The sequence below is a fragment of the Sciurus vulgaris genome (genome assembly GCF_902686455.1).
Source record: "Sciurus vulgaris genome assembly, chromosome: 13".
NCBI lineage: Eukaryota > Metazoa > Chordata > Mammalia > Rodentia > Sciuridae > Sciurus > Sciurus vulgaris.
Genome location: NC_136474.1, coordinates 87,009,058 through 87,025,129, shown reverse-complemented (window position 1 = coordinate 87,025,129; position 16,072 = coordinate 87,009,058). Strand labels below are relative to the sequence as shown.

The 16,072-nt window shown below is 38.2% G+C and overlaps 1 long non-coding RNA gene across 2 annotated transcripts in view; it reads right to left on the bottom strand.

The window, feature by feature from the left end:
- Window positions 1-16,072, bottom strand: part of LOC306643055 — a 50,033-nt gene that overhangs the window by 8,473 nt on the left and 25,488 nt on the right. The window lies entirely within an intron of this gene.

The following is a 16,072-nucleotide window of genomic DNA, read 5'->3' as shown; positions in this document are numbered from 1 at the left end:
ATTACATAATTGTTCAGCAGGATGGTGTTCAGTGCTGTGTGTGTGTGTGTGTGTGTGTGTGTACTCTTCTCGCACATTCACACATGGATAAGATTTCATTTGTAATGATCCCTTTATAAAGAGCATAAGAGACATCTAGAAAAATGATCTTTTGGGGGATCACCAATCTTCCAATAAACATTTCTCTCTATTTCTCTTCTTTTGTTCTTCATAATTGAAGGCATTAACATGAAAACCAGATCTCTCCCAGCCAGAGCTCTTATGGCCTATGTGGACCAGCTACTGTCTATCTGTCACTTTAAGGACCTAGCTAGAATCTGCATGGAGCTGCTCTTTTTATTTTAAAACACCTTCTTCTGAGTGGCAACTGAATTACAGGGCCCCAGCTCCTAGCTTCCCACAGATTCCAGGCACACATCAGGGAGGCAGAAGAAGCTCAGTGAGCAGGCTCACTCACCGAGTTACCTAGAACTCTGCAAATGTCTCAGTGAACTCTCTCTTGGATGGAATTCCTTTGTCACTCCAATTGACAAATAGTGGCTACCCACTTCTGACACACAAAGGCAAAAGGAGGTGGCTTTGGTGACCTCAGTCACTGCAGAATCCTAGGCAACATTCACACAGACTGGGATGCACACCATAATCTGAGGGAGTGCTACCAGTCCTGTCTCCCCTTCTGTGCTCTTTCGTTCCACAAATGGTGTCAGACAATCCACACACCTATCTCTCCTCTCTCCTTCCCTCTCATGATGCCTCTTCTTGCAGGAGGATCTGATATTAGCAAGTTTACTACAGTGAAAATATAAGCTTATATTAAATTACTCCATCATTTATAAAGCCCTCTAATTGTGAACTAAAAGTTGTTATTCACTCAACCAAATTATCACATTCCACTTAAGTGCCAGGCACTCTGCTCCATTCCAGAATTTTTACAAATTACCAAAACCCTTCCATTCAAAACACTGAGTCACAAGCTAATAGAAATGTGATCTCCTTGTTTGTTTTCTTTCATAATTTCAGTACAGTGATCCTTGTTCTATATTTGACAAAGGGGTTTAAAGTCATGAGTTTGACTCAACCAGATTTTCAATGCAAATAGTTTTGAAATGGACAAAAATAAACATTCTAACTTAACAGTGACTCTGTGAGCAAGAAAAAGCCTTCAAATCAACCATTCTGTAATAAGTGAAGTGAGGAAGGAAAAAAATTGGTGTTATCCATCAGATCAAAAATGATGACTTTTATATGAACAGTTCTTTTGCATCTAGCAATCTTACATGAGATCTTATCATACTGAACATAGCCTTCGAGAGAAATTTTGTTCACTATTTTCCAAGCACTGAGACAAGTGCCAAGAACATCAACTTAGGAAAGAAATTGTCCTGGATTTTTAGAAATTTAGTATATATATGTTGTTATTTGGTTTTATAGTAACATGCAATGCTGATTGACTGAAATCTTTATAAAGTATAATAAGCTCCCCAAATACCACCAGCAGTCTTCCCTGAGGAATGAGGAAAAACACCATTGTCCAAGGAGTAACTTAGGAATGTCTTGGAAGGAAGAAGTCTGCATGGGATAGGTGTTGGACTTTGGGATCTAGTTCAGATCGCATGAGGCATGTCTTTCAAAGCAGTAAACTACCTGGAAGTGAGTAAAAATTGTGATGTAAGAGTTTAAGACCAGTGGACACAAGACTAAGGAAGCAAATGTTGATAAGCAAACTGTTTGGTAAACGAAATTTTATATACCAGGATTCCAATAAATTGATCTGTAGGAATTTCCTGAAGCAAACACTGAAAAGATTTGCTGGTGTATAGTCTTATCTTGCCCAAGCAAAAGTCCCCTGGAGCAAACCACCAGATCATATTAATTAAATTGCTCTACAATCTCATCTATGCTATATTAACACAGGTGATCTCAACTCACAGGTGCCTTTTTGATGTTCAAAGACACAACTGTTAAAGTAATAGACAGTCTTTTTCTCCTTTGTATTTTTTTAACATTTATTTATACCTTCAAAAAGCATTATGGAGTTCTGCTTTGTGAAAGTCACCATGGTCTGTAATGTGGAGAATGCAAAGGTGAATAAAAAAAGACCCTAGCAACAAGAAGCCTACGCAATAAGAAACATCAAGTTTGATATAACACAGATAAAAAATATAGCATCAAAAAAGTATAGATGAATGCCTAAAAGGAGAAGTTTCTAAAGAGAAGGAGCTGATATTATCTGAATGATTCTGAAAAACATTTTTCAGAAAGGTGATGACTTTTGAGAGCAGTTAAGACTGGGGCATGTAGAGATGAAGGGATGGGTGTCCCAAACAGGCGAGTGAGCTAAGCAAAGGTACAGACTTTTGTGAGAAACACAGTAGAAAAAGGGAAAAATTAAAGCCATAGACAAATGTGGGAATTGTAGTATCATGTAATTTGAAAGCGAGGCTAAATTTATTACATGCTTTTGTTTGATGACAAATAAGAAACAAGGATATTTAACTCATAATTTTATAGGGTTCCACAAAGATATGTTCTATATGTTCCATAAAGATCAATCTGGAAGCAGTATCAAACAGGAAGCTCTCTCCTCTTTCCAGAAATATTGTATATTGGACGATCTGAAAATGTTTCTACTGCAAATTTCCTAAAGATGTTAAAAATTATATAACGAATTTTCCCTCGGTTACCCAACGTGCAAGAAAGTAAAGGGAATCCACATGGACCAATAATCGATGGAGCTGAAGTAGCACCTAAAAATTCCTTGAGGGGGTTCCATGCACCAAGGCTGTGCGGGGTGGGGAGATGTGTGGGGGTTAGGGAGATTGGTGGGGTTGGGGAGGTGGGCGGAAGCCTCGAAGGTCTTACAACATGGCCAGTTAGAGTCAAGAAACGTTTCATATACATGCACAGGAAACCTGGGAAGCAAAGGACTCATCTTCCTCTGAGACAGCAGAACAACAAAGAAAAACCATGAGTCAAAAGGAATCAATGACAAACAGGCATACCTGTGCAAACTCTTGTCATTTAACTCAAATGGACTGCATACCATGATATTTTCACTGATGTTTGTAAAACCTATATTTAAACTAGGTGAGTTTGGGGATATAGCTCAGTTGGTAGAGTGCTTGTCTCACAAGCACAAGGCCCTGGGTTCAAAACCCCAGCACAGCAAAACAAACCAAAAAAACCCTACATCTAAACTAGGTGAAATGTACACATATAGGTAATCATTAAACTATATTACTTCTGTTTATATACCTTCTTTTTTTTTTTAATTCCAGAAAAACATAAGCATATTACAAGTACAGGGAATGATATGATAAAGTCCCATGGAGCCATCTCCAACTTTCAACAATGATCAATAAGTGGTAAAATTAACTTTATCTAAAACCCTACTCACTCTCTCCAATCCAGATTATTTTATCCAGTTTTATTTCATAAATACTTCATTATGTGTCTACAAAGTTTAAACTTTAAAATGTTCAGATTGCCATTATAACATAGAAATTTTTAGTAATTATTTCTTATTATCAAATATTCAGTCATCTAAATCTCACCCCACCCCCATTTTACACCTTTGGTTTTGCTTTTTTTTTTTTTTTTTTTTTTTTTTTACTTAGGGTTGTTTGATTGAGTAGGAACACTTTGATCACTGAGCCTCTCAAAATTTGAGCTCATGGTTTTTAAACACCCTTTCTCTCCTTAAAATTTGTTTGTTATAAAAAGTGGCATATACAGTTTCCCACTTTCTAGAATTTGAGGATGGCATTGCTGTGATGTCATTTCAAGGTCACTTGTTTGTTTGGGGAAGGATATTCCATAAGCAGCATTGCGAACTTCCTACTGAATCACATCAGGGGTACGCAGTGTCTTGGGTGGCTTTTGCTAACATGAACAGTTGGTGTAAGAATTGTCAGCTTGATTTATTCATTACAAAAGTTCCCGCTGGTTTTTACTTTGTTGATCATTGCTAGGATCCATTTTTACATTATTATTCTTATAGTTTTTCTATGCAAAAGAGAAAGGCCAAACTTGGTCAGCAAAAGGTTTTCATCACTCTGAGACACAGTCCATTGAGTAAGATTAAATCACTTCTTTATTATTTCTATTTACTTCTGATTTTCATAACAGTAAGTTTGTTTCTAGGATCCTCCAAAGGTCACCCAAGAGATTTCTATGAGGTAGGATAAATCCCATTAAAGTACATGATTTTGATATTTTTGAAGTTTCAATTCATGGGCTCAAGAATTCTGATTTTATCTTTGATGACTTATTTATTCTTTTGGGTAAAATAAGATATTCTAGACTCATTTGCTATATTACTCTTCCAAAACCTGAAACCAAAAATTTTTTCCAGAGAATTTAGAGGCCAGTATCTAGACCTTAAGAATGGTTATTGTGGGCTGGGGAGATAGTTCAGCTGGTAGAGTGCTTGCCTCGTAAGCGCAAGGCCCTGAGTTCGATCCCCAGTACCGCAAAAAAAAAAAAAGAATGGTTATTATATGGATGTGTCCTTGATTCTTGGCCTTTTCAGTGAGCACAGCTAGCATATACACACATTATTCTGCATAAAATAAGTTCACAGTGATATTTTTAACTCAGCATTAGAATTCCATGGATTTTTATATAACTTTGATCTCTTTGTGTTGCATTCTATTACTAAAATATTTGGCTACTAATAAATGTTTGGAATTTTATCAACATACTCAAATATAAATAAAAGTGAATAAAGGAGGGAGACTATTGACTGTAAAATAATTGAGAATATTGTTCCTTAAATGTTTTTCAGTGTTTTATCCCATGCCAAAGTTTAACATGAACAAGACTTTCCTGTTATTTTACTGCCTTAATATTTTAAATAAATAGCTTATTTTAATGCAAAAAATAAAAAATATTGTTTAAGAAATAGTTATTTTAGCAGTAACACAATATAAATTGTAATCATGTACAAATTTAAGCAATGGATCTGCATACTAGGAGCAAGTTTCAGTTGGGGAAGGGTCTTTGTTTCCACATTTTTAAAATCCTTTTGGTAGACAATTCAAAGTACATGTATTTGTCAAATTTATTCAATTTGTACAATCATATAAATTTAAGCATAGAAAATGAAAAGATGAAATAAACAAGGCACCACAAAAATAAATAAATAAACATATTTCAAATATGCATTTACTACATCTATTGGTGGTCTAATAGAAAGTCATTTTTTAGCATCAAGCATTATATCCATGGGTCCACCTGAGTATGTGCAGTAACAGAGGCATGTAGCAACCAAGATAAACAATGTAGACATTGAAGACAGTACAATATCAATGATAAAAAGATTGAAAGGAGTTAGACTCTAAAATTTGGAAGAAGGGAGAGGGTACACAGTAACAGAAGGAAAATCAGGAAACAGAATAACGTCATCAGGACAAGAAAGAATTCCCACAAGAGGGTACTCAGTAATGTCTAATGCAAAAAATAAATAAATAAATAAAGTGTGAAAATTAATTATCCATATATTTGATACCTTCTCACTCTCTCCAATCCAGACTATTTTATCCAGTTTTATTTCATAAACACTTCATTATGTGTCTACAAAATTTAAACTTTAAAATGTTCAGATTGCCATTATACTATAGAAATTTTTAGTAATTATTTCTTATTATCAAATATTCAGTCATCTAAATCTCACCCCACTCCCACCCCCATTTTACACTACTTTATTTTTTTCTTCTTTGAGAGAAAAAGAGATTCCCAGACAGAGGTTGGTTTTCAAAGCAATAATCAGGAAGCAAAAAAGCATACGCAGATTTTTCTTTGAAGCATTTTGGCAGTGACAGGAAGAAAGGAGATGCACACAGGTTTGATTTTATTTGATGGTGGGAAGAACAGAACGAGATTTCATCAGATCTTTAGACTTAAGAAAGACCCAGTAGGTGCACAAATTAAAGATATGAAAAATAAAACATAGTTACTGATGGAGCACTGATAAAATATACTTATTTGGATAATTTCCAAATTATCATGCATATTTTCACATCAGACTCCTAAGAAGAAAAAGGCGCAGTTAATAAGTTTTTATTACTGGAAATTTTATTTTTTTCCTTAATTCATATTAATTGTACATATTAATAAGATTCAGCGAAGCTATCTCCACACATCCTGAAGGTGTTAATACATCCTAAGGGTTTTACAATCATGGTGGCTACCTATTTACCTTGAACTTCATGTGAGTCCTAGGAATGGTGCACAGGTTGAGAAGGCGGGCCTCTCCAAGTTCAGGGACACCCATGAGTTATGTCTCATCTGCTGCACTTTTGTCAGGTACTCAGTGGTATGAATCAAGGATAGCTCATATCTGGGGATGTGAGACCAAGTTTGGGAAAGAGTCGCCTGTAGCACAGGGTTGACTGGGAGACCCAGTGCATGCTCAGCCTCCCTTGGCTCAGCCCTGGTCTGGAGGTGCACCCTTTGACAGGTGGGTTGGCTTTTTGCCCTGGAGCAGAGCCTTGAGTGGCATTGCTTCTTCTGCACAATGTCTGCTCTGTAATGTCTGCTGGTGCTGTATGAACCTGCAAGTTGTGCATGGAAAAGCTCAAGCAAATGATTAAGCAAGATAGATATTGCAGGTATTTATTCACAAAATTAACTATCTTTCCTTGTTTCTACTTTCCAATTCTTAAAAACTAAGCATTTATATCAACCCCTGGGGTATAGAAAGGAAAGGTGGAATATTAATATATATATTAATATTAGGGTTATATATATTAATATTAGGGTTAGGGTTAGGATAGAATAGATGATAGATAGATGATATATAGATAGGTAGATAGATAGATGATAGAATAGATGATAGGTAGATAGATAGATAGGTAGAATAGATAGATGATAGATAGATAGATAGAAAGAATAGATGATAGATAGATAGATAGATAGATAGATGATAGATAGATAGAATAGATAGATGATAGATAGATAGATAGATAGATAGATAGATAGATGATAGATATATATAAATTGCAAGTCCAAAATACAGACCCCAAAGGTAAAGGCTTGAAGATTTGGATAGAAAATGAGAGACATTAATTAAATCATTGGCATTTTAGACCCAAAGTAAGAAACATAATTTAATCATAAAATCCCTGCATAGCAAATATTAATGGAATGTATGCTGGGATAAATGATGCGAGGAATTATGAATAGGACTTGATAATGTTATGTGAAATATAGAGAAACAAACAAATATGTGTATTTAGAAAATAGAATATATGACAGGCTGGTGATAAGACAATTTAATTGGGAACAAATTAAACCTACAAATAATAAACCTTACACATGCACATTTTAAGGAGGGTGATAATTTTGTGTGCTGCGAGCCTGCTCTTTAGGTTTTTATAACTATAGTAATTTTAATTGTTTTTCAGAGCTACAGACTCAGGCAACATGTTTCTGTGACTGGCATCCCCTGGGTATAAACATAAAACCTTGGAAAAATGAAAATCTTGAAAGAAAGATTCTATTGATTATAAGGGTTAGGAAGTCAGCCCACAGGTTCTTAAACAGGAAAAGACTGTGTTATGGGACTTACCATGATGTGCTAAGTAGTAAGATCCTTTCAGACACTCAAAGAACAATGTCCTTCTCTCCTGTTCTCTCCTCTTTCTTGCTGTTTTCATCCCTCATGTTCTCTCTGCCTTAGTCTCTGTTGCTCTCCATACCTTGAGGTCACTCAGTCCTTCAGCAGGAAGCTTCTGTTTCCTCCTTCTGGGAGGCAGGGTAAGAGACAGAGACTCTGTTCACTCCAGGTGCATATAATCTCATCCTGGAAGACACAGACACATTGTGATCCTACTGGTTTGAGTTTCATGACCACTTGTGGGCCAACCTCTGGGATCAGGTGAATAGCATCGATACTCACCAGAGGATGAAGATGTTCACTTAATCCATAATAAAATTTCTCTAAATACTATGAACTTCATACTACAGAGATACAGCCACATCAATGTTCACAGCTGCTCAATTCACAATAGCCAGACTATGGAACCAACCTAGATGCCCTTCAATTGATGAGTGGATAAAGAAACTGTGGTATATATACACAATGGAATATTACTCAGCCATAAAGAATGACAAAATTATGGCATTTGCAGGCAAATGGATGAAATTGGAGAATATCATGCTAAGTGAGATAAGCCAATCTCAAAAAGCCAAAGGACGAATGATATCGCTAATAAGTGGAGGATGACACATAAAGGGGGGGAGGGAAGGGTTAATGTTAGGGTTAGAGTTAGGGTTAGGGAGGGGGTCAAGTATGGAGGAAGAAAGTACTGTATAGAGGGTAAAGAGGGGTGGGAGGGGTGTGGGGAAGGGAAAAAATAACAGAATGAATCAAACAACATTACTCTATGTAAATTTATGAATATACAAATGGTATGCCTTTACGCCATGTACAAACAGAGAAACAACATGTATCCCATTTGTTTACAATAAAAAAAAAAAATACTATGAACTTCTATTTAAGCAATTTAGTGAGAAGTAGGTTACTCATCATTTCTGAGCAGTGGCATTTGTCATTGTCTTTTGCTAGCCTGGCTAGTCAGTACCCGCCGTGTGTTTTAACAAACCGTCTCCTTCAGGAGCAGCAACTTGTTCTCCTAGCCTCCTTTGCAGCTATGATGCTGTGCATTGACCGCTATTCCAGTTTTCCCAGAATCCAAGTGTCTCCTGGAATTCTGAACTTTCAGACCTTTATCACCTTTAAACTTTTAAACTTACCAACTTTAAAATTAGTACAGTTCTGGGACAGTCACTTTGTCTGGGAGCAGGCTGATGCAGCTTCTCACACATGCTTACAGAACACTGTGTCTAAGGTGAGTGTTTCGCAGCAGTGCGTGGGGATGGTGTGAACGCCCTGAGGGGAGATGGCCAGGCCTCCAGGAGAGTCGTCCTGTGCAAGGTCAGAGGTTTGAGTTCTGAGTCAGCATCCGTGACTAAGCTGTCACCTTCAGTGGGGTGGATCTCTGGTGTGATTGGGAAATATTCTGGTTACCTGGCCATGAAGCCTAGATCTTCAGCTACCACAGGCATTCCATGAACTATAAATATACTTTAATGCATTTCTTTCCTTCATAATAGAGAGATGAATTCTGATTTTTGCAACAAAGAATCATGATCAATATACTGTGAAAGTTGGAAAATCGGTTCACCCGTACCTCAATTCCATCATCTGCAATTTGAGAATAAGAATTCCCTCCCTAGTTATCTTGCGAAGTTTCTGTGAATCTCAAAAGGGACAATATACGTGAAAATACAATGCACTATAAAATTCTGTAAATATGTTAGATAATTATTTAAGAATTCACTATACACAATGGAAAGTTATTCAAGCAGTCTGAGGAATAAACGTCTTCACTCCTTTGCAAAACGGATCTTGAACATATTCTTGGGTTGCCTGGGTAACACGTTTCAACCTGATAAATAGGTTTTGGTATTTTGATTGCATCATCCCTTGTAAACTTATACTCAAAGAATAAGACATACTTAGAGAAAAAAGGGGAAAGTATGTTTACTTTCTGTTAAAGCAGCTAGAATAACCCCTGACTCCAGTAAGAAAAATGCCATCAATGCCATTATTTTATCATGAGATAGTGGCATACGGGTTATCTTCAAGCTAAAAATTTAACTGGTTTTGTTTATGTTACTTGTATAAGATAATGCTATAAAGAACGAGATAAAATAATTTTAATGCAATGGGGAAGCCCATTTTAATATTAGTACAGCTTATACGGGGGAGCTCTTTTGTAAAAATAGACCATTAAGAAATGCTTAAGGTCAGGTGTGTGCTTCAGACTGCTTTGGGCCATCGTATCTGCCTTCTCCATTCTGCAACTCCTGGTGATCCTACTGCATGCTGGCCCCACTGGTGATCCTGATTCAAGCTATGGAAATATGGTCCAAAAGAATTTTTAAATGGGAAGACAATGCATACAGTGGCTATTGGTGGAAAGGTTTGCCCCGTGTACCATCATTTCGTTTGTGGAAACTAGCTTTCTTTTTTTCTCCTCTCCTCTACTAAAGCATTATTGTTATACATAGGAGTTGGATTCATTTTGACAAAATCACACCTGCATGGAATTTGCTTTACTGCATCCCTGTTCTCCCCCTCTTTCCCTCCCTTCCCCCTCTTCTCCCTCTGCCTCTTCTCTTTCCTCTCCTCTACTGATTTTCCCTTGAACTCTGTAGAAACTAGTCTCCTTGCCATTTGCGTATTTGTTGAAGGCGATGTTCTATTAATTGGGTATGACCATGCCACCTAGACACTGGGACGGGCCTGAACAATGTGTTCAGCACAGTCCTTACCCTATTCTCTGGCTGAGATGAACACAGCACTTAAGCTAGACAATTATTATTCTTGCCACACAGATTTTTTGAAAGATTTATCCATTGAGAGTTTCTCAAATGACTGACAAAGTTAGACATGGAATCTGGGTGCTGCTGGAAGCTCTGACCACCATTGTTTGAGAAAGAGGGTTTTCAAGGAAAGAAAATGACTTGCACGTGTTGAAAGAAGCTGAGATAACCTGAGAGACTCCCGGCTGCTGGTTCCAGAGATCCCTGATGACCCACTGAAGCCCCATCCTTCCTGAGATTGTCTTGGGCATCAGGTTAATGACAGCTGAGTCTTCCCAAGCCCAGTGGGCGTTGGAGTCAAAAAGCTTGTCGTTCCAACATTGCCTGTTGCTGACCATATGAACACTCAATCCCCAGGACTCATCCCCTCATCTGTACAACAGGGTCAGTATGTCCTCGTTAGAATATTATGATTGAAATGTGGTGTGAGTCCAATGTCTAGTATGGTGACTTTCCTAGCAGATTCCTAACCCGCCTTTGTTCCCTTTTCATCAAAATTACTTCAACTGGTTCTCAGCTTAGCTCCCTACCAAGGCATGCCCTCTCCCCCTTCAATCTTGTATCCCTTAACTAGATCGGACTCCTGAATCCAGGGGACTCTGAACATGTCATTCACCGGAACAAATATCATTAGTGTACTTCCCTGGATTTCCAAAACAACCAAACTTCTCAGTGTGGAATTTAAGACCACTCAACTTCCCTCTCCAGACTTCTCAACAGCCTTCCCCAACATCAGGCTGTACCTTTCAAATAAAACCAATGTCTGGGTAACACATAAGCATCTGTCATACTGCCTAACATTTCATAGAATTTATTAGCCTAAAATCCACTCACCTCTTTCTCTTCCCCTGTCAGAAATGGTCCTATCCCTCAACAGCAATCCCCCAAACCAGCAAACACATAAAGATAGTTGGATCATCTATGCAGCACATGACATGGTGCGGGTGACCTCTCCTCCACACTGTCGGAGTCCTCAGTTTGATTCTCCTTTTATATCTAGTCACATGTATATGTCTTCATTCTCTTTACTAGAGTGTGATCCTTGACATTAAACTTTACTCCACATAACGTACTGATCATTATTAGGACTTCAGCACAAGCTTCAAATCATAATTTTGCTACTTCCTACTTCATTTAACTTTACAATGTAATAATGATTTGCATTTTGTAAGTTTCTTATGAAAGATACATTAGGGTATACTCTACAATGCCTGTGAATATAAACTGTTCCACATTGAAAGATTTAAAATTTTTTAAAAAGATGCTTCAGTGAATGGTGTGTCTTTGTCTTACCAGAGCATGGCAGCTGCTGGGAGGATCTGCAGGAATGATGGAGTCCGTCAGAGCCAGGTGCTTGAAGAGCATGCACACAGTTTGCACCACTTCATTCATTCACCCCCTGACCCTGCATTCCTCCAACAGTCACTTGTTCGTAGGAACCAGGCGTCAACCAGACATTACGTTATAAGATAATCAAAACCACTTTAGAAAACCAGAATTTTCTGCCACGACCTGGGGATTATGATTCAGAAACTTGTTGACAGATTGAGTAAATCGATGGAGTATGCTAAACTCCATTTATTACCATTTATCAATAGGTACACTTGATTTCTTTATATACATTATCTCAACTTTTATAACAGATCTTCAGTTTGGTACAAATATCTTTATTTTGCAAAGGATGAAACGAGGTGGGCATAACAAAAACTTGTGCCGTGCTGTTGAGTGAAGCAGTCAGCTGACATCTGGGGAAGGGGCCATTGCCTCCAGGGACTGGCTCCTTCCTTCCTACAGTGCACCTTCTCAATGTGGGTCACAGTTTTTCAGAAACAAAGAGGCCAGGAAGCTAAAAACACCAGTTTTTTATTTGGTATGATGAGAAAAACAAGTTCTAGTAAAGTTGATAGAGTTGCCCGAGGTCTTCTGCTAGTGGGTAGAACTCCAAAATGACAGGGCCACTCTATGTGGAGTAATAGTGTTGGCATATGGATAAATAATGAATCGATGTCTGGATCAGCTCCAACTTTCTCTAATAAGTATGAACCGTTTGCTGACCTCGCTGTCTGCATTTTCTCATAAGCCACCATCTTCAGTCATCTGCATGCACCCAGGAAAACACAAAGGAGCTTCCATCTGCATGGAACATAGGAGCCCAGTGACCTTAGCCTGCACGAGGACATCACACCTGCAAGGCCCTCTAAAAGGCAAGTACAGGATCCATCTGTACCTGACAAAGCTTTAAGTGGCTTGACCTTTATAAAGTAGAGCTTAACTTTCTCTTTTAGCCTTTCCCTAAGAGGTCTTTCCTCTGGACTTGGAAGAATTATTCATTTGAAGGCTTAAGACTCCTATGGCCTCAACAGTAGTTAGGTTTTGAAATGTTTAAATATGAGCAATAGGTACAGAGAGCGACTGGAATAGCTAGCCGTTTGATGTTTTAAAAGGAGCCTGGAAGTTGTTTCTGGTCCTGTTCCCCAGCTACTCGTGTAACACTAGGCCATCTCATCAGAGCCTCTCTCTACTTAACAGGGTAATGACAGGGAGCCACTTAACCAGTAGGAACCGTTTTATTACTGCTTTCTTCCTTTCGTCCCTAACCTGAGGATTGCAAGTCAATGCAGACCTCTCCCGCGATGCAGACCATCTCCCTGGTCCGGGGGGAGTGATTACACAGAAAATGTCCTATCATTTCAGAATTACTGGCAAATTTCTTATTTAGACGATAGGGTAGAAGTTAAAGACACCTTGTAAAGTAACTGACACAATTTTCCAAACAGGAATGGTCATCAACAGAAGTTTCAAACAGACATGGAGAGACTTGAGAGAGCTTAACTACATAGTTATTATTTTCAAAAAGAAAATTTAGCCACTCAGTGGCAAACATCTGACCTTGGGTGTCTTTGTTTTACTCTCAGTGGTTTTTCCAGGGAAAAAAAGAAAGAAAGAAAGAAAGAAAGTCTTCATCAAAGGTAAATAGCAGCTCAGAGCTCTAAAATTGTCACACCCCTCCCCCATTTTTATTTGGTTTCTATATGTAAAGGTTTAAAAAAGGAATTAGACACAAAGCACCCTATTGGACATGAATGAGGGCTGATTTATTAGTGAATAATTAGCAGAGGGAGGGTTATGATTCATAAGACCCATTACAAGGATTGTTTTAAGTGACTTAACACACAATATATTAAGAAGAAATGGTTTGTACCGCCCAGGCACTGTGGTACAATACTACACGTTCAGAAACTCCTTTATTCAACAAGCAAATGTTCTGTAATGTCTCACACAGCATGGCATTTGGGGCAAGGGGTCTGCAGCCAGACTGCATTGGATTCCTCGTTCTGCACTGTGACCCTGAGTGCGATGCAATGACGTGCTGGGGTGCAGTTTCCTCATCAGCTACACAGGAAAGAAACAGCCCCATCACCTCACAGGCTGTGATGAGGATTAATTGTGTGTATTGGTCTCCTAGGGCAGCCGGAACAAGAGCCACAGATTGGGAGACTGAAAACAGAAACCTATGCTCTCACAGTTCTCAAGCCTTGAAGTCAAAAACGAGGGGTTTGGGGGGCCATGCTCCTCTAGAGCTGGGGAGGGTCCTGCTCTGTGACTTCCAGCCTCAGTGGGCCTGGCACTCTCTGTCCTCTGAATGCAGCCCTTCAATCTCCGCTCCCATACTCACATGCTGTTCTTGTGTACGTCTTCCCTGTCCACCTTCCCTCTGCGTCGCTGACTCATGGACACCAGTCATATTGGCCTAAGGGATTCCCATGCTCCACCATGACTTTCATCTTAACCAAATTGCAACAACTGTCTTCAAAGAAGGGCACATTCTGAGGTACCAGGACTTAAGACTTCACCTTTTATCTTTGGGAGACACAATTCAACCCTTAACCTTTTGTTAATAACTGAACCTGGAAAGTAGAGTAGTTAGCATGGGTGGAAGTCAATGACTTCTAGACCCAACCTGCATAAGTGTGTCTTAACCCTAAGTTTGAGCAGTGGAGGCCTAGAAAGGGATTGTGTGCCGCCCCTGATGGAAGTCTACGTTCTCATACATACAGTTTGGCTTACTCCACTTGCCTCACACAGGAGAGGGAGAAGCCTGTAAAAAGAAGAAGTAAAACCTTAAATTATTCCTTTCTTTTTTCAGTCTTAGCTGTGCGAGGATTACTTTTGATCCTGGGCCAAACCCTTTCTGTACATGCTCTGGGTCATCTCGGGGGTTTTATTCAATCCCAGCATTCTGTGCCGGCAGTGTGATGAATAGCATGCATGTTCCATGGATCTGCAAACTTTCTAAGTCATGTTCGTTGTGTTTGCTAATTTTGTTTTCCTTACTGTTCTTGGTTCCATACTGCCTTAACTTGCATAAGAACAATTATATTCTATATATTCAACCTCAATAAAATTAAACCTTTATTAATGTTTGTATGCTAATGACATCTATGAAAAACAAATGACCTTTGAAAATAATCATTTTTCTTCTTACTGAATAAATCCTAGCTGAAAATTATAAGACTCTTTTGGGTAAAAATAGATATAAAACGAAAAACCTCAAGTTTGACTTTTCCTGCTCTCTTGTATTGTAGAACAGATTCTACCTAAAGAATTATGATTTCTACTTAGGTGAATGAAATAATGCATTATTCTTAAGATATATTCTCAAATTTTATATCTCTTAGCTCAAGGGACATAATATTTCCACTTAAAATTTGCTAAGATGAAAACAAATTGAAGCATCCATCAAGATTGTTCTAAAGGTAAATTCTAAATGATGTGACTAAATTATTGCAGAAATGATGAGTTTCTATAAGTTTTTATATTGCAATTTAAAGTTTATGTTACTTGGTTTTTCATCCAGAAACTTGTTTCACACCCCTCCCTTTTCTTTCTTTAAAAAATATAAACATGCTAGAAATAAATAATATGCTTGCAATGTCACTCTTTGTCAAGACCCAATCAAATCTTCTTTTGTATTATTTAAATAGCTCTGAAAATATACCGTCTACCAAAAAAGTGGCCTTAATTGAGTTAAATTCAATGGATATTGTTGATTGAGTTAAATTCAATGGATATTGTTGACCACTTGTTAATTTTCAGGCAGCATGTTTGAACACTGAAAATACAAAGAAATACAATGAACGTCCTAGTCTGTCCAGGAGACAGAGGGAAACATAAAAGAAAAAACACTAACAACTTAGCTGGTCTATTTCCAGCTATAGCATCCTGTGTCTAAAATAGCTCATCCATGTCTAGGACCTTAAACTCTTATTTAGCAGCTTTAAAGTGGCAGAACCAGAAAAACCAAGAAATAAATGATAATCTTGCAGTTATTAAGGACAAGATACTTTAATACATAACAGATGAGTAACAAAATAAGACACCACTGTTGAAGTCCCAGATGGGTACTAAACACACACACACACACACACACACACACACACACACACACACACACACACACGGCAGGATTTCAGGGAGAGAAGGTACTAAGAGGAACTAAAGCAATTAAGAAAGCAGAGCTCAAAGGTAAAATTCTAGAGGGAGTGTAAAAAAACTCAGGGTTGGGCAAGTCTCAGGACAAGAGGAAACAGGGCAACAAGGTGAGATGCAGGAGACCCCAGGTAGAGCCGTGGGGATTCTGGTCTGACTCAGGTTGGAAGTTCACAGACAGGAGACAACT